This window comes from Suricata suricatta, chromosome 7 (assembly GCF_006229205.1).
Source record: "Suricata suricatta isolate VVHF042 chromosome 7, meerkat_22Aug2017_6uvM2_HiC, whole genome shotgun sequence".
NCBI lineage: Eukaryota > Metazoa > Chordata > Mammalia > Carnivora > Herpestidae > Suricata > Suricata suricatta.
Genome location: NC_043706.1, coordinates 50,310,692 through 50,329,867, shown reverse-complemented (window position 1 = coordinate 50,329,867; position 19,176 = coordinate 50,310,692).

Below are 19,176 nucleotides of genomic sequence, written 5' to 3'. Positions count from 1 at the left end.
TACTACTCTGACACAGAGACACCTCCTGCTCTAGCTATATCAAAATATTCACCCTTCTCCTAAATACACAATGTACTTTCACACCTACATGTTCAGGCTCATATGTCTTCTTTCATCTACTCATAATGCTCTTCTACCCTATTTTACCCAACTTCCAACTTCTTTTTTGCTTAAGTAACTGCTACATCCAAAATGGGGCTTGAACTCATGACCCCAACATCAAGGGTTGCACACTCTATCCACTGAGCCAGTTAAGCACCTCTCCTTCTTCCAACTTCTTTCAGATTGAGCATCAATATCATAATTTCCTTAAAGTCTTTGGTTTTACCAAAAATTACCCCTTATTCTGGCATCTCACACCATTAAGATGCCATAATTTTCTCTAACATTATTTCAATGTGTGTATCTCCTTGGATAAATCATAAGTTCTAGAATCAGATTTCATCTTTTATCACTAACATAACAAGTATTAAATAAATGTCTTGTTAAATGAATCATGAATCTGCTTAAGACTTTTTAATTATGAGGACAGAAAAACACATTAATTTAATCAAAATAGGGACATGACTAGCATAACAATCATGAAAAAGGAAGGGATCTTATTCATCCTTTGCTGTCTTCTGTCCTCTGTGTTGTATTTTTTTCTCAAGTTGGCTATCCCTATGGGCTTAGAATCTTACCTCAATCATTACTATAATCACAATCTCATGTCAGAAAGAAAATGAAGCTGGGTTTTTTGAGATTTAGTGTTAGAAAACACAAGTGGAGAACTCCAAGGGAATCAGTTTTAACGTGAATACAAGCCAGAGACTAGAGGGCAGAGGTCGTGATTGGTCTTTCCCAATAAAATTGCATGGATAGAAAGTGAAACACAGCTCCTCCAAACAGACTGAATTTCTAGCATGAGAAAGAATAGACATCCTCAACCATTAATTTACACATAAATATAATGTGGAAATATCAAATATTTGGTGGTCCAAAAAGTGAGTATTAGCCTTTTCTTGAGTTTTTTGTAGCCTGAGGATTTTTGTCTTTTTAAATAGGAAAATACTTATTTACATTTTTTTTGCCCCCTAAATATCATGACTAATTCTAGAGGCAGAGAACAAATAGAACTTTCAGTATCACTATTATTCCACTGCTATTACACAGAGAGATCTCTTCTTAAAAGAACATTGCAAAGGGCATTTAAAATAAGTCTCTGTGGAGATATAACTAGTCCCTTAGCATTACAGAATTTTAGAAGTCTTCATTTCTGAGATTTCAATTAAATAACTGAATAAAAAAATCAAGATGCATGATTGAATGCACATACATTATTGATTACACCTGCATCTATTTTTAATCAAACATCCTAAGAGAATCACAGAGCACTTCAAATCTTGATTGACCCATAATTTAACACTTCTTCATGTAGCATCAAATGTAACCTCAATTTTAATTTTTTTTGATGTTTATCTAATTTTGAGAGAAAGAGAAAGAGCATGAACCGGGGACAGGCAGAGAGAGACACACAGAATCCGAAGCAGGCTCTAGGCTCTGAGCTGCCAGCACAGAGCCTGATGCGGGGCTTGAACTCACAAACCATGAGATCATGACCTGAACCAAAGTTGGATGCTCAACTGACTGAGCCACCCAGACGCCCCTGTAACCTCAATTTTAAAACGTTGTACAAAATACATATTTGAAAATTTAAGGTGCTCATATTCAGTTAAATGTTATCTATTCTACTGATGAAGACTGGAACAGACTATCTGAAAAATTAACTTCCATCATACTTTAGACTTCATGTGCTTATTTTGGAAAGAGAAGTTACCTCCTAAATTTTATTGATTAAGCAAAAATTAAATTTTACCTTGTATTGCCTGAGTGTGCAGAGTCTGGGGAATCATGCATTTCACTTGCATTGACTAAGTGTCTAGGAAAAGAATTGCATTTGACTTCACAAAGCAGAAAAACAACTCCAAGCGTTTAACCATGTGAGTGAGTGAGTGAGTGTGTGTGTGTGTGTGTGTTTGTGTTTTCCAAGCAGTAAGAAATCTGAATGATATACAAATCAGAGTCAGCTCTGAGGTGCTGTCAGAGACCCAGATTCCCATTCCTACTCCTAGTATGTAGCATTCATGTTTATGATTCCAAGATACTACATAATCTTCAGGAAGAAGATGGGAGTGATAAAGATTAAGGGGTGATACCTATCTCAAGAAAGCCATTCTCAATAGATAGCTGCTTCCATATTATTGGCCAAAATTATGTAACATACCACCACTAGTTTCAATGGTTGCTTAGATATATCACTTTTAGCTAGACCCATACAATCAGGATTCTCTTACTTAAAAAAAGGAAGGGCATAGAATGTGGATACTGACAGAAAACTTTCAGTATCTAACACTGAATACTATGGGTTACCGATTGTGTTAATCACCAGACAAATGGAACTAAAGGAAAGATTACACACTTATGAGAGCTTTGTGGTTTATAATCATGTGTCAAGAAATCCACAGAGCTGACATGGCTCTAACAGAGGCAAAACAATGATCAAATATAACTCAGTCAACATTCTGTTTGTGTCACAAGTAACCAGACATACACATATCTCCAAGAAACCTAAGATGATAGAGGTGGTTCCCATATGGTATGACTTACAGGGGCTGAAAATATCTCCTTTGGAACCACTGTGAACCATAGAAAAGGCCCTCTCCTCCTCACTAGATGAAAAACTTCTTCTTTTTAGTCCATCCTCTGAGATGTCAAAATAACACTGTCTTCGGAAAACCCTCCAACCTACCTTCCCTTGGGAATGAGCTACAGCCCCTAGGTCTTTTTACTCAGGCCATTATCGTGGGTTTGTTCACCTGCACAGACCCACTTCCCCTCAGAGTGGCTGGAGCAGGCCTGGCCCTCTGAGATGAGCGTATTCGGGGTCCGGTGACTGAGCTAAGTGAATAACAGGCATTTCTGGGAGAGGCCCAGAAGGCTGAAGGACAGGCAGGCTAACTCTGCCTTCCTAAAAGCTTGCCAGAACTTCTTCCGAAGCAAACATCTGATTGCAAACAAGATGGGACTGAAAAGAGGAGCCATGGTCAGGTTTCTCAGAAACTTCCCATAAACTGGTCCTGTGTCTTAAGTATAATTTCACTCTTATAAATTCAGGGATCAAGAATGCTGAGCCTCAAGCCAAATCTTCACCTAGTTGTCAAAGCAAGACAGAAAAATTGAGGAATAGGATTCCTATGTCCTGTTTTCCTTGCAGGGATATGGTAAGAATAAATGGTGTGTTTCCTGCCCTTCTCTGAAGGTCTCAAAGGCAAACATCATAAGGCTATGACTTACAAAATCATCTTTTACAGTTATCAGGGGGGGAGAAAGGACTCTGTTAGAAAATCTATAAAGTACATGGATATGGTAACCTGACACCAGACTAAAAATACAGCTAATTTAAAGGCACAATTGCAATACACATTGACAACTGCTAAACATCCAGCCTTGCATTTAGCCCACAAACTCATCTTCTTGTATTGTACACCTATCTTAGGTGGTAAAAATTTTATTGATTCAATCACCCCAAGAATTCTCTAGAAAATTAACATGTATATGATACTAGAGCCTTTGTTACAACATTTTTACAAGAATACAAATGGGGATGCACGCTATCTCATATCGATACAATGAGATATAGCATATATTTAAAATAATGCTGTAATTATATATTTATTGGTGTTGAAAATTTTTTGTGAAAGTGTATGGATGTGTATGTAGGCATCATATAAAATTTTAAATGATATGAAGTAAACTGTAAATAGTATTATTTCTTAGTGAGTATTATGGACAAGTTTCACTTGCCTTCCTAAACCATTACATATTTTATGATCTAAAAATAAACATATATTTATTAAAAGGAACTAGGAAACAAAATCATCAAGAAAGTACATGAAGAGAACCATGCCTTAAAAAACTCTTCTTGAAGTAAATGAAACCCATCAAGATAAAGTAATTCATTTCGAAAGAGAGAAACAATCTAATGTTGTGTATAAAGATATCTACAAATAAAAATAAATGGGAAATAAATTTTATTTAAAATGTTTTTATATTCAGTAATATTTTTTCACATTATTTTTGTGTTAAATATTAACTTTATCTTGCAAGCATTCACAGGAAGAATAGTTTTAGCATTCTATTTCAATGGAAACATTTAGATTTCAGTTATAAAAGGTGAATTTAATTTTTTTTCATGTTTTTTATTTATTTTTAGCTAGAGAGACAACAGGAATTAGTGGGGGAGTGGCAGAGAGGAGAGGGCAGAGAGAATCCCAAGCAAGCCCCATGCTATCAGTGCAGACCCTGGTGAGATCATGACCTGAGCCAAGATCAAGAGTAGGACACTTAACTGACTTACTCATGTGCCCCTAAGGGAATTTTTTTAAAAAAAAAACAAACACTCATCAGTTGACAGCAAGATAAGTATACAAGCTTTATTTATACATTGAGAGTTAAAAAAAAGCTACCTACTTCTCTCTTTGGCCATAATAGACCCACTACTTAAATAAACAAACAAAAGACTTTTTTCCAACAAGGACTGCCAGTCAGATAAAAGAAGTAGAGAATTTTTTTCCCAAGTGGTTCTTCATACTTTAACTTTGGGATTCCCCGGTCCTAAGTCTATTCAAAATTTGCAAGGATCCATACTGCTGATGCCTTATTTTTAAAAATCCTATTTCTAGAACCCATAAAAAATGTATTTTCCTTATTGGGTTAGTTTTTCAGGGCTACCATTATAAATTATTACAAACTGGATGACTTAATAGCTCCGGAGGCTATAATTCCCAAATCAAGGTCTTGGCCATGCTCCCACCAAAACCTTTAGGGGAACATCCTATCTTGTCCCATCCAGCACCTGGAAGCCCCAAGTATTCCTTGGTCTAGGTCTCCAATCTCTGCTCCTATTTTCCTATAGCCATCTCCCTCCTGTGTCACTCTCTGTCTCTTCTCTTATTCCTATAAGGCCAAGAGTCATTACTGGTGGATTACTGGCCATTCTAACAATCTCAACTTAGTTATATTTGCAAAGACTACTTTCAGATATATCACATTCACAGGTACTGGAGGTCAAATTTCAACATATCATAGTGCGGAACACAATTTAACATGCAACACCTACCTTCCATTCTCTCATGTTTATTCAGAGGAAATGAGGGATGGCAACAAGAGATGAGATCATCTGTGCTACTGTGTTAGTTAATACAGACTGTGATGCCTACACTGTTATGTGCTGTGGACTAACAGAAACCCTAGAGTGCCAATTCTCAGACTTTCCCCTTAAGACACCCAACAACAAAGGAAAATCAATGCTACTCCCACCTACCTAGGGATATAATACAGAGCAGCCTGCCAAAGACCCAAATTTCTTAGAAACTTCATGAATTATTTTTAATAATATTTCTTTCATACTATATGTTTATTTCAATAGAAAAACATTTTAAGTTACAAACAAAAAATGTTTAAATATCTTATCTGACCATGGGAATGATGTTATTGCAATAAAACCCTATGGATTAAAGAGAAAAATCAGAGCATGAGAGTCTCAGATTTGAATTTGTCTCCATTTTTTGTCATTTGTCTGGACAATTAACTTCTCAATGTCTCTCTGTAAAATAAGAGTGATATTTGTCCATTGCATCGTAGGAGAATTAACTGAAGTATATATGCAAAGTACTTCTCACATTTCCTGACAGTTAAGTCACACTCCAACATGGTAGCGATAATTATTAACAGTATTAGAGTCACAATGAATTGAAAAAAACTAAGATTGCATATCAGACTTAGGATCCTGGATATTTGGTTTGGTGTCACAATATTACAAGAACATGTACTTCTACTTCTATGTGAGTACCAATGGTAGTTCTGTTATTTTATCACATATAACCCTCTAACAACAGATTCTCAAAACACCAAAATAGGCAATACCAAGCAATTTTTAAAGGTGATATTGGTGAAATGTTAGTAAATAAATGCCCTTGCTGAGATGAGAATCCTTTGATTCTCTTAACAGTCTGAAAGATTCTGTCTCATTTAATATTGTTCCAAAATTCTTGCCAAAGGATTTGTAGTGAAGAACGTTCATTGATTGTGTAATTATTTACTTTACTATCAGAATTTTTATTCTTGACAAAGTCTCAAACAAGAAAGTTAATTGATTGTGCAGTTATTTATTTTACTACCAGAATTTTTATTTTAACTAAGTCTAACCAAATTTTCATGACCAATGCATGTTACAGTACTCTGAAAAACATATGACTTTTCTCAAAATGTTATATCCTTATTTTTTTACTTTCTAAGTCCTTTATTTCCTTGATCATTTTAAATACTTAATGAGCCTATGTCCCTTATTTCCTGGTGTTTGAATACCCCTGTTGGTTATTATGCTGATAGATTTGAGTTCTCCATGCCCCACTGCTTTTACATCTAAGGGCCATGTTTACCCCAGGTCTAAGCTCAGGTTTAATAAGCAATGTGAATGTGACTAGTTCAGTCATTATGATACACTAGTAAAGAAGACAGTTTTATATAGTAAAGGACAACTGAAATTTCCTTGTGAATAAGAATTGGAGATACTAGCTTCTTGAGAAGAGCAGAACAATATTCTGTAACTACAGGCTAGCCATCTCACAGCAGGAAGAAGTTACTGCTCTCCTATTTTTAGGTGACCTTAAGAGAAGAAAATGTGTAGCTCTGGCAAATCATGTTGGCAACTTGCTCCCATTCATGCTACTTCTTTGAGATTCATTCATCTGTAAGAATATTATGTTCTAGAACTCCTTTCTGCCTTCAGGCACAATATATTAACTACTAATTTTTCAGAGATGCTTCTTTTCCTGTGTCAGGTCATTCTGTCAGTCTGGCCCTTGGCTACAGTCTTGTACTTTGCTACATACGTATTCAAGCACTTATACATATTTTCCTTGGAACATTTCAGGATTTATTTCTGAATGAGTAATTGTTATAGCAAGACTTTAAACATAATGAATGTGCTTACTTGCATAATTATTTCATATAGTCAGTTTGATTTAAAAATCAAGGATATATGTATATATTTGTTTTGTTTTTAGTGATACATGAGTAAGTACAAATAACACAAAATACATAAAGAGATAAATAATGATATAATTATCACTTGGATAGTTACCATTCATTTTAAGCCCCCCCTCCACACACACACAAAAAAGCATTTTCATTAACTTAGAAGTTCCTTTTGTGTCATTTCCTGATTCCATTCCATTCTATTCTCTCCCAGAAGGAATAATCATCATGAAATTTTGTGTTTAGTATGTACTTATTGTTCTTGATGTTTTTTTAAAAAATTTTTAAAACATTTATTTGTTTCTGAGAGAGAGGGAGAGAGACAGCATGAGATGGGGAGGGGCAGGCAAAGAGAGAGGGAGACACAGAAGCCAAAGTAGGCTTCAGGCTCTGAGCTGTCAGCACAGAGCCCAGTGCGGGGCTTAAACCCACAGACTGACAGATCATGACCTGAGTTGAAGTTGGGTGCCTAAATGACTGAACCACCCAGGTGCCCTTGTTCTTAAAAACGCTATCATATGATTAGCATAACAAGTACAATTATGAAAAAACTGGAATACTACAATTACCAAAGTGTGACAAAGACATGAAGTGAACCAAATGCTATTATAAAATAACACCAGTAGACCTGCTCAACACAGCATTGCCACAAACTTCCAATTTGTTTTTTAAAAATGCATAATCTGTGAAGCACAATAAAGTGAATCACAGTAAAAGAAAGTATGCCTAAATATACATAAAATGAGATGTCTTTTAAGGAATTAGCTAATGCAAATATGGAGGCTGATAAGTTTCAAGATATGCAGTTGGCAACTTAGAGACCTAGGAGAGACAGTGGTAGCCAATGGTGTAGATCCAGTTCAAGTCTAAAGGTCTGAGAACCAGAAGAATGATGGTGTAAGTTCTAGATCAAAGACTGGCACATTCAAGACCCAAGAAGAGGTGATGTCAGCTTGAGTCTGAAGGGCAGGAAAATACTGATTTCTAGCTCAGATAATCAGGCAGAAGGAATTCTCTTAGTTGAGAAAAGGTCATACATTTTTGTTCTAGCCAGACCTTCAACTAATTGGATGGGGGTCTTTCACATTAGGAAAGACAACCTGCTTTACTCAGTCTACCCAGTTAAGTTTATCTCATCCAAAAACATGGTAATAGATATACCTAAAATAATGTTTGACCAATTATCTGAGCACCTTGTGGCCCAGTCAAATTGACACATAAAATTAACCATCACAATTGACATAAAAAAGACCAACTGAATTCAAAAGATATTTATATTATTGCAAGAAGATGCAACTTTATCATTGGAATAAAAGGAAGATCTGAGGATTTTTTACTCTAACTGTAGTTTCAACTGCTGTGCATATTCATTGGTTTTGAGAAACTGGTTTCCAACTTTTATTACATGTGTGAGTGAACAAAGTTCTTTGTTTATGCTGACTTTGGAGTATGTAAAGAATTCATTATGCAACAGTCAAGATCAAGAGCTGACATGGCATGCGCAAGTATAGGGCAAAGTTATATTCATAGAAACAGATCAACATTCCCATAAATATTTGGAGAACATATTTGGAAGTTTTATGCAAATAAAACTTTTTACTTTTTATTCCAAAATACTTTTTACTTTTAAAATATCAATTATTTACACAAAAGGAGAATCTAATGAACTTTTAAAAATCTAAGCCTCATTATGGATGCTCTCATGATGTCTAAAATTTACTCTAGTATATGCCATATGTATATTTTCATTGTTTACATGTGTCATACTTTGAAAATTCTGGAAAGCACTGCTCTAAGTATATATTTAGATATAGAAATTCTATGTTACATGGTATGAGCACAATCTTTACTAGATGGTGCCTAATTGTTTTCCAGTTTACACTACAAATAGCAAAGTACAAGTGTTCTTTTTCCAAATCCTTGCCAGCACTTGACATTTTCATGTTTTTAATTTTGACAATCTTGATAGTGTGCTTTTTAAATTTGCATTTCCCTAGTTACCAATAAGTTAGTCATCTTGTATTAACCACACTAGCTAAGCATCCATCCAAATATTTTGCCCACTTAGTTGCTTATCTCTTTCTTATTGATTTAGTTGTTTATCTTGGATAATAATCTTCTGTAAATTATTTGCATGGTAACCATCTTTACCCAGTACGTTACTTGATTCTTTTTCTAATATCATAATGAGTATTTAAAAAATTTTTAATGTATAAATCATTTCCCTTATGTTTTGTGTTTTTATTTCTTGCTTAAGATATTTTTATTCTATACATCATCTAAAAGTTTTACAGTTTTATTATTCACATTTAGGCTTTCATCCAACAGCAATTCGAGTGAGTAGACAGGGCTCAATTTATTTTGGCATGTGATAAAAATATTTTCATCACTGATCTATAGTATAATTCTTTGTTAAGTCAAATTTCTATATATTTAGAGCACTGTTTGGAGACTCCTCAGTCCATTGATTAATATTTTTATCTCTATACATACTCTACAGTATTTACTATGATAGCTTTAAAAGAATTCTAAGAATGTTAGGATTTTAATTGTAACTGCATTGATTCTGTTTGGTAAACAGATCTTTCACCATTGATTTTTCTTTTAAAAAATTTTTTTTAATGTTTATTTGTTATTGAGACTGAGAGAAAGAGAGCATGAGTAGGGAAGGGACAGAGAGAGAGAGGGAGACACAGAATCCAAAGCAGACTCCAGGCTCTGAGCTGTCAGCACAGAGCATGACGTGGGGCCTGAACCCATGAACCATGAGATTGTGACCTGAGCTGAAGTTGGATGCTTAACAGATTGAGCCACCCAGGCACCTCTTACCATTGATTTTTCAATGTATGAACTTGAATCTTTTCATTATTTAGGTATTTTTGAATGCCTTTTAGTAAAGACTTTTTTTCATCAAGCTCTTGAAAATGTTTTTAGATTTGTTTCTATTTTATATTTTTATGATTATATTTTCTACCTGTTAGTGAGGTAGAGAAATTCAGGTGATTCCTATAGAGTGACACTATATTCAGCGACCTTGTTATACTCTCCTATAAATGCTGAAAATTATCTGTAGATTCTTTAGGGCATTTTATATAAAATTCATATCATCCAAAATAATGAGAGTTATGATTCTTCCATTCTAAACTATATCTGTTCTGTTTTAATTTACTGCTTTGATAGTGATGGTCAGACCTCTGATTTTATTTTGTATTTTTTCTCCTAGTCTTTTTCATGATGTCTTGCTTCCTCGTGTGTGTGTGTGTGTGTGTGTGTGTGTGTGTGTGTGTGTGTGTATGTGTGTGTGTATGAGATTTGTGACGGTGAACTCCTATTTTGGGAAACCTTATTATGTAAAACACTTTGAGGCCCATGTGAAGTAGAGTTGCTTTGGGGAGGAGATTGTATTTTTTTTTCTACTAAGCACCTCGAGTTAATTTAAATTTGTAATTTAAAATGTATTCAATATGAAGCTAAGGTGAATTTAGACTAAAAATCTGCCTGAGAATCATATAATAATTATTCTCAGGTTTTTTACTTCTTCTGCTCAGCAGCAGAGTTTGAGATAGACCATTTTTCTTGTAGTCTTCCAAAATTGGTTGTTTAATTCTAGCTGACTCTAACTTGGAAGGATAGCTCTATTTCATGGAGAAATCCCAGCTTTGTGTGAAGAGTTTCTTATTAGACTTCCCATCCTGGGGGAACTTGGGCAACATGTCCTGTCTGCCAAGCCCTAAGCTTAAGGCCATCTTTATGCAAACACCAACATCAATGCTCAACTTTCCATCCTAGGTGTCTACTTTTAGTCTCAGACCTATGAGTATTTCTTGCTAAGCTTTTAGCTTATTGATGGATTGGAGATATTTTACAATATTAAACCTAGCATTTTTAGATGTAACTTTCTAGTTTGGGAGGGGATTAGGAGATTAATCAGTGTAGCCCCACAACCAGAGACAGGATGATAAAGATTTTTCTCAGTGTTATTCTTATCTGCCCTTTATCTGCCCTTTATCATACACAATAACTTCAGCTTTTAAATAGCTACCTTGATCTCTTGAAGAAATTCTTATTACTTCAAGCACATAAGTTGGCAGAATTGGCTGTTTTTGGAACAAGGAATTAAAGAAGCTGTGGTAGGGGTGCCTGAGTGGCTCAGTTGGTTAAGTGTCCAACTTTGGCTCAGGTCATCATCACACTGTTCGTGGGTTCAAGCTCCACGTTGGGTTCTGTGCTGACAGCACTGAGCCTGGAGCCTGCTTCAGATTGTATGTCTCCCTCTCTCTGCCCCTCCTTCACCATGGTCTGTCTGTCTGTCTCTCTCAAATAATAAATAAAACATTTTTAAAATTTTTTAAAAATTTAAAATTAAAGAAGCTGTGATAGGCAGAACTCTGAGATAGTCCCGTGATTCCCCTTAGTGTCGATGCCCTGTATTACCCTCCATTCCCTGAGTGAGGATAAGACTATGAATATGTTAGACTTCATTTCCATGACTAGGTCACACTATATGACAAAGGTGAGGAGATTTTGCAAATGTAATTAAGGTCCCAAGTCAATTGACTTTGAGTTAATTAAAACGGATATTATTCTGGGTGAGCTTGACCTATTCATGTTAATTCCTTAAAAGGGTGTGGCCCCTTCCTGAGGGAAGTAATTCAAACCATGAAATGCAATGTCTTGCTTATCTTTGAGGAACAAACTGCCATGTTGTGGATAGATCCATAGGTCAAGAAGCTGATTTCAATCTCTAAATGTTGAGAGTAATCCTTGATGATCAGATACTGAGACAGCAGGACCGCAGTTGTACAACTATAGGAAATGAACTCTGCCCAAATCTGAGAAAGCTTGGAAGTAGATCTTTCCCTACTCAAGTCTCCAAAGTGAAGATGAAGCCAGCTGACACTCTGACTTAATCTTAAGAGACACTAAACCTAGGACCCGCTAAAATACTAGACTCCTGATGCATGAAACAGTGACATAATCGTTCATATTGTTATAAGATGCTAAGTATGCGGCAATTTGTTATACAGCGTGAAAGACATAATACAGAAACAATCACACCCACCACTTTTTCCTTTGTCTTCCAAGAGCTCACATCCCATTTCCTTCTTCCAGGAGAAAAAGGACTCTCTCACAATGATTTTTTAGTACCAAAAATAAAATTATAGAACAAAATCTTCCCCAGTTTTATTCTTCATCAGGAGAATAAGGATGATTTGGGAGGAGAAACAATATCTACCTTTGTAAACTTATACCAAGTCATCAAATTGGCACAATAGCTTAGAGAAAGCTTATTTTGCTCTATTCACAAGGCATTCTTAGCATTTTAAAATATGGAAAAATGCTAGGCAGAAAACAATAATATTTTTAAAATAAAAATATAAAAATAAGGGGAAAAAATTAAAACCTATACAAAACTAATTAAGATATAATGATGCTCATTTTATTGTAGGGGGGTATGATGGGTGTCTAGGGAATATCCTGGTGATTCATTCAGTACAATAAAGAAGCACCCAGTTTCTTCTCATAAAATATCATTATTTTAAAATGCTGTGTAGAAAGCCTCAAAACTTTGCAAAGTGGTATAATTTTGTTTTCAAACTCACAGGAAAATATCCATGTAAATTAAACGAGTTATACTTTGACATAGAAAATCATTTTTGACCATTACAAATTACTGACATGTGCTTTCAAAAATAAGGTCTTGTATCTTGACATCTTATAAAAGTGCACTGCCCCAAGACCTATCCTTACTTGTTTTCCTTCACCTAAGGGATCTGAGGAATTGTTTTATAATGAAGTGCAGTTTCATTTTGGCTAAAAGCCAGACTCAAGCCAGACAGACAAAGTTTCACATCACATTTGACCAGATTAAGCAACATAATCATGTCCTATGCCACCTGATCATTTGTTATCTCTCAAAAATATAGTAATTCTAAATTTTAGTTGATTACTTCAGGGAAAGTAGTGTATTAGAATCATCACAGGATGACTACTCATGCCGAAGCATTTGTTTCTTCCTACCCCATAGAGTTATATGTGTCATAAAAGGCCTGTGGGTCCAGGGCTACGCTGAGACATGAAAAATGACTGTGACAGTCTAAGCAGAAATACAAATGATAGCCCAGGGCACTAGCACTGACATGAGGAAAAAGCTGACCACTCATTCCTTCCACTGCAAGCACAGGCAAGGGTTTGCAGAGCCTCTAGTCATCAAATTGCTATATTTCCCGATTAAGAAGAAAGAAAAAAATACCTGAAGCAAGCAAAAGAATCAGAATTCATTGATAAACCAGCTTTCATTGAATGGGGAAGATTTTCAGTATCGGGCCAATGCTACCAAGAGTTGGTTTGTTGGTGTCAATGTTATCAGAGTCCTTAACAGCTCCTCTGAACATGACAGAATGAAACGAGAAGGCTGATGCAGCATGCTCTCACCCTACCCCATGCCTACCCAGAGACTTCTGTTCTCATCTAGCACACTGTCTGGTCTACTCTGTCAGTGGTGATCAATGCCCAGTAGATTTTGACGGCTTGTTTGCGTCCAATGCAATCCCATGGTAGCCCTTAAGTGCAGCAATTAACACACAACACACAGTTTTGGTTGCAGTAGAATCACTGAAAATATGGGGCAGAATCTTTTCCTCAAAGATCATTTCATAGCAGATACATATGATTTTATCTCTTTTCTAATGTTTTATTTTTGAGAAGAAAGAGTGCACACATGTGAGGGGGGTAAGATATAGGAAAAGAAGGAACAGAGGATTTGAAGCGGTCTCTGAACTGAGAGCAGCAAGCCTGATGCAGGGCTTGAGCTCACAAGTGGTGAGATCATGACCTGAGCAAAGTTGGACACTCAACTGACTAAGCTACCCAGGTACCTTTTTTTTTTCATATGATTTTTCTGGTAAGCATCCTGGACCCCATTCTTACTCATTGTTGACCAGTTCTACTCTAATCCAACCTCTTTATTGGTTTCATCTTCTTCATCCTGCGCCACTAACTAGATTCCTGCTTTTTGTCCCAGCAACTCTCATTTGGACTTTGCATCTCCAGTGTTCGACCCTTGTTATCCAGTCAACTTGTCTGCTGCTCTTATTCTGAGTTTCTGGGGTTGTTTCTGGTAGGAGTGTATACATCTGGGTCTGGTGCTACAGAATGCAGCCCTTGGCCAGCGTCTAAGATATTCTATTCCTTTTTTATTTCCTCACTATTTGTAAGTTCATGTAAGAAATTCATCTTTCTAAATGTCTCCCTACAGACTTCCCTAGAGATATTGTCCTGTTAGTAGACACTGATTAAAGGCTGCAACATAACCTCTAAATCCAGAGAAGCTGGTTAGACAGGGTGGGGCTGAACGCAGGGGAGAATATGAGCTTTGGTTTGGACAGAACAGGGCATGAATCCCAATACTGCCACTACCTAGTTATATCCTGCTGGGAAAATTACTTAATATCACGGAAGCTCAGTTTTCTTGTTTACAAAAGGAGTAAAATATTCTTATTGTGCAGAATCATTGAGAGTATTAGAATAGGACTAGGCATAGCAGTTCCTTTTTAAATTGTAACCGAACAACACAGAACAAGGAACAAAATGATGTACAGCTAAAACCACAAAGCTGGTTGTCTTATATTCCTTAGAAAAATGGTTTTAAGAGTAACAAAATGCTGATGTCAAAAGGTACAAATATTGCAAGCACAAATTATGTCTGTCCCCAATCAGGGTGCAACTGCAGAGAAACTATCTGGGGAATCTGATAGCAGCTCTGAAATTCTTCTGAGCAGGCAAGAGATATCTTAAATATATGTGTATTTCATCGTTTCTAGGATATTCATATCCTAGTCATAGGATAGTTCCTAAGATCAGCATTCAGAGCTTACTTACTCTTTACAAAATAATTTCATCAGGCTTAGCTTTCTAATTTCCCAGTTCATAGCATAGTAGAAATAATAAAGTAAGTGAGAAGAAAAAGTCCGGATGGAAAGAAAGGAACGGACAATTTTGTTATCCATTCATTCATTCATTCCTTGAGGGTTCAATACAGAAGATATTTTATATGGGATTTAGTGTTGAAAAACTAATCTTTACCCTTACATTTTATAAATGTTATGATGCTACATACATAGAGTATGGCATGATTATACCTTGGAATTCTAAATATTAAACCCCACCCAAAGAATGAAGACATGTCAACAAGCTTTCCAAATAAGAGGAGGACTAATATAAATGATGTGACATTTTGTTTTTGTCCTGAACAAGAAATGTGTCTTTCTGAGAGCCTATTTGAGCCAAATGGAACAATATGTTAAGTAAGGTCACCTTTTCAATGTCTCTCAGGATTTTTCTTCAACAACGCGAGACCTGGCTTTATTTTCCTGCAAATGTTTGTTTTAAAAAATATGTCTTAAGGTCCTTTCATAAGCAAGACAATTTAAAATACACACTCAGGATTGGAATAAATTGCTACCAAACAAGATAATCAATTTTCGTATTTATATAATGTAGTAATATGACAGGGACTACTTAGAACATCAAAATTAGTCAAATTTCTTAGTTTGGACAGCCTCACATGACCAAGAAATGATAATGCCCTCTATTCAGGTTAGATTTTAAACTTCCGCCACGTAATATCAAGCCTTTCTAACCAAGATCCTTTCTTAATTCCAGGTATTGTCAGCTAGAGCACTTAACATTTTGTCTTAGAACTTGATTTGGCCTTCATCCATTATCGAACTTAGTTTTTTGAAATTGGATGCCTGCCTTTTCCCACACCTGCCAGGCCTACCTAGCTGGCTGGACAGCCAAGCCTACATCATTTATAATAATATAATTATGCAAATTTAGAAAGAATAGCAGCATTTAAAAAGGTGTTCAACAGTCATTTGGGAGTGATTGTTGACTAGAAAATAAGTATTGGAGTGTCTGTGTATCATTAAGCCAATTTAGAAATGATCACTGATTATAAATCCAACATAAAGAATCCAATGGGTTTATTTCAAAAAAATTTTTTTAAACATTTATTTATTTTTGAGAGGCATAGAGAGACAGAGCAGGAGTGGGGGAGGTGCAGAGAGAGAGGGAGACACAGAATCCAAAGCAGGCTCCAGGCTCTGAGTTGTCAGTTCAGAGCCCAATGTGGAGCTTGAACCCACAACCTGTGAGATAATGACCTGAGCTGAAGTCGGACACTCAACCAATTAAGCCACCCTAAGAATCTGATGGGTTCAAATTAAAATGGAACTTAGAAATTACTGACTCCATGACTGAAGGATTCTTGAGTGGGTTCGACCACTACAAATTAAAACAAGCTTGTGTGACATAGTCTTATGCCTCACATGACAAAAGACTACAGCATCCATCAGAACAAAATCACAGTGAATGTGTGACAAATATTTCATAATCATTAATTAAAATAAAACTTATTTTAATTCCTGAATGAATAAAATATGAACATTTCAATAACAAATACTTCAAAGAGCATACAGTGACAAAAAATACAGTAAGCCAATGTACATGAAACAAGGTAGCACAGTGTCTGTAAAATACCAAACCTATCATCATAAAAGATAACAAAATTTTGAGTGTGTATATTTGTATATATGTTATACATTTAAAATGTACAACTTATATGATAATTTTACTCCATATTTATATACATATATATTTATATGTGTACAACTATATAATTTATAGATAACATATAAATATATATACTAAAATTACAATATTATGTATATGTGTTATTTACTTTAGCATAGGTATTAATTTCCTAGAGCATAACAAAGTACCACAAGTTAGGTAGCACAAAACGGTAGAAATGTATTCTCTCATAGTGCTGGAGACTAAACATTTGAAATCCAGGGATTGGCAGGGCCCTGCTCTGATAGCTCTAAGGGAAAATTTGTTCTGTGCCTTCCTCCTAACTTCTGGTATTTCTGGCAATCTTTGGCATTCCTTGATTTGTAAATGCACTACTCCAATCTCTACATCCTCCATCCATACATAATGTTCTCCCTATGTGTGCCTCCACAAGACATTCTCTTACCTCTGTGTGTCTGCCTCTGTGTCCCGTCTTTTCTTATAAGGACTCCAGTCACACTGGATTCAGGACCCACCCTACTTTCATATGACCTTGTCTTAACTTAGATTTTATTCATATATGCAAAGAGTTTGCAATAAGTTTACATTTGCAGGTAACAGGTGTACAAATTTCAACATATCTTTTTGGAGGATCCAATTCAACTTCTAACAGTATGTGTATATGTATGTGTGTGTATATATATACAATACAATTGTATAATTGTATATAAGATTTTTATATACAAATAGATATGATATATAATAAATATATAACATATAGCATAGAATATAATAAGTATGTCATATAACACAATAAGTATATAATATGTTATGTACTATATAATACACTGGGTATATAAAATTTATATATATAAGTATATTACTAGTATATATTTCCTGCTTTATAATCTTTATGTCACAATTTTTATTTATAAAAATATTTCAAAGCACATTCAAAACTAACCTAAAGTGTCATGAGTAATTAAAATACGGTGAAGTCATATAAAAAAGCTTGGCATTGATCTAACTTTCCACCTTATTGGAGTGGCCTGTCTTCCACAATCCTCTGCACTTACACAAGTACCCATAGGCTCCATTTTCATGCCTGCCTTACTGCATGCACACTGCTTGCAAACATAAACACAGGGCTCCCAGATTAGTAATGTAAAAGTCTTACATTAGCCTTCAGAACCTCTGTATCTAAAATCCTATCTCTTCTTTTCATTTCTACACATCTACACATATACCTATTTAATTAGTTTATTCTTGGCATATTTCATTTTTGAACTTCTGCTTGTAAGTTAAGAATGACATCTGCCTAAGGGGCACCTAGGTGGCTCAGTCAGTTGAGCATCTAACTTTTGATTTTGACTCAGGTCATGCATGATTTCAGGGTTGTGGGATCAAGCTCCATGTTAAGCTCTGTGCTGGCCATGGAGCCTGCTTGGTATTCTCTCTCTCCCTCTTTCCCTTTCCCACTCTTGCTTTCTCTCTCTTAAAAAAATGGGGCACCTGAGTGGCTCAGTCAGTTAAGCATCCCACTTCAGCTCAGGTCGTGCTCTCATAGTCTGGGAGTTTGAGCCCAGTGTTGAGCTCTGTGCTGACAGCTCAGAGTCTGGAGCCTGCTTCGAATTCGGTGACTTCCTCTCTCTGTGTCCCTCTCTTGCTCACATGCTCTCTCTCTGTTTCAAAAATAAACATTAAAAAAGTTTTTAAAGAAAAAAACTGATATCATCTGGATGGTTTTACATGGCAGCTTTCTGCCCCTTGTCCTGTGGACCTATGCCCGATCTGGCCCAAAAGCCCCATTTGCTACAAATACAATCTTTCTTCAATCAAAGTGTGAAATATATATACTGCATACTGTAAAAGCAATGAGAATGGAGAAAATATTTCTAATCAGAGTTAAATTTCTATTTAAAGGAACAACTGACAATAAATTTCTTGAAAGTGAAGTGTTGCCTTAACTCTCGGGTTGTTACAATGACTTTATTTTACCTGGTCTTAATACGCCAATCTAAAAGTTTAATAATACCTTTCCAGAAGTGTCTGTTAATGTCTTCTGCCCATTTCTTCACTGGATTATTTGTTTTTCAGGTGTGGAGTTTGGTGAGTTCCTTGTAGATTTTGGATACTAGCCCTTTATCTGATATATCATTGCAACTATCTTTTCCCATTCTGTCGGTTGCCTATTAGTTTTCTGGATTGTTTCCTTTGCAGTGCAGAAGCTTTTTATCTTGATGAGGTCCTGAGAGTTCAGTTTTGCTTTCATTTCCCTTGCCTTTGGGGATGTGTTGAGTAGGAGATTGCTGCGGTGGAGGTCAAGAAGGCGGTTTCCCACTTTCTCCTCGAGGGTTTGGGTGGCTTCCTGTCTCACATTCAGGTCCTTCAGCCATTTTGATCTTATTTTTGTGTATGGTGTAAGAAGGTGGTCTAGTTTCATTCTTCTGCATGTTGCTGTCCAGTTCTCCCAGCACCACCTGCTAAAGAGGCAGTCATTTTTCCATTGGATACTCTTTCTTG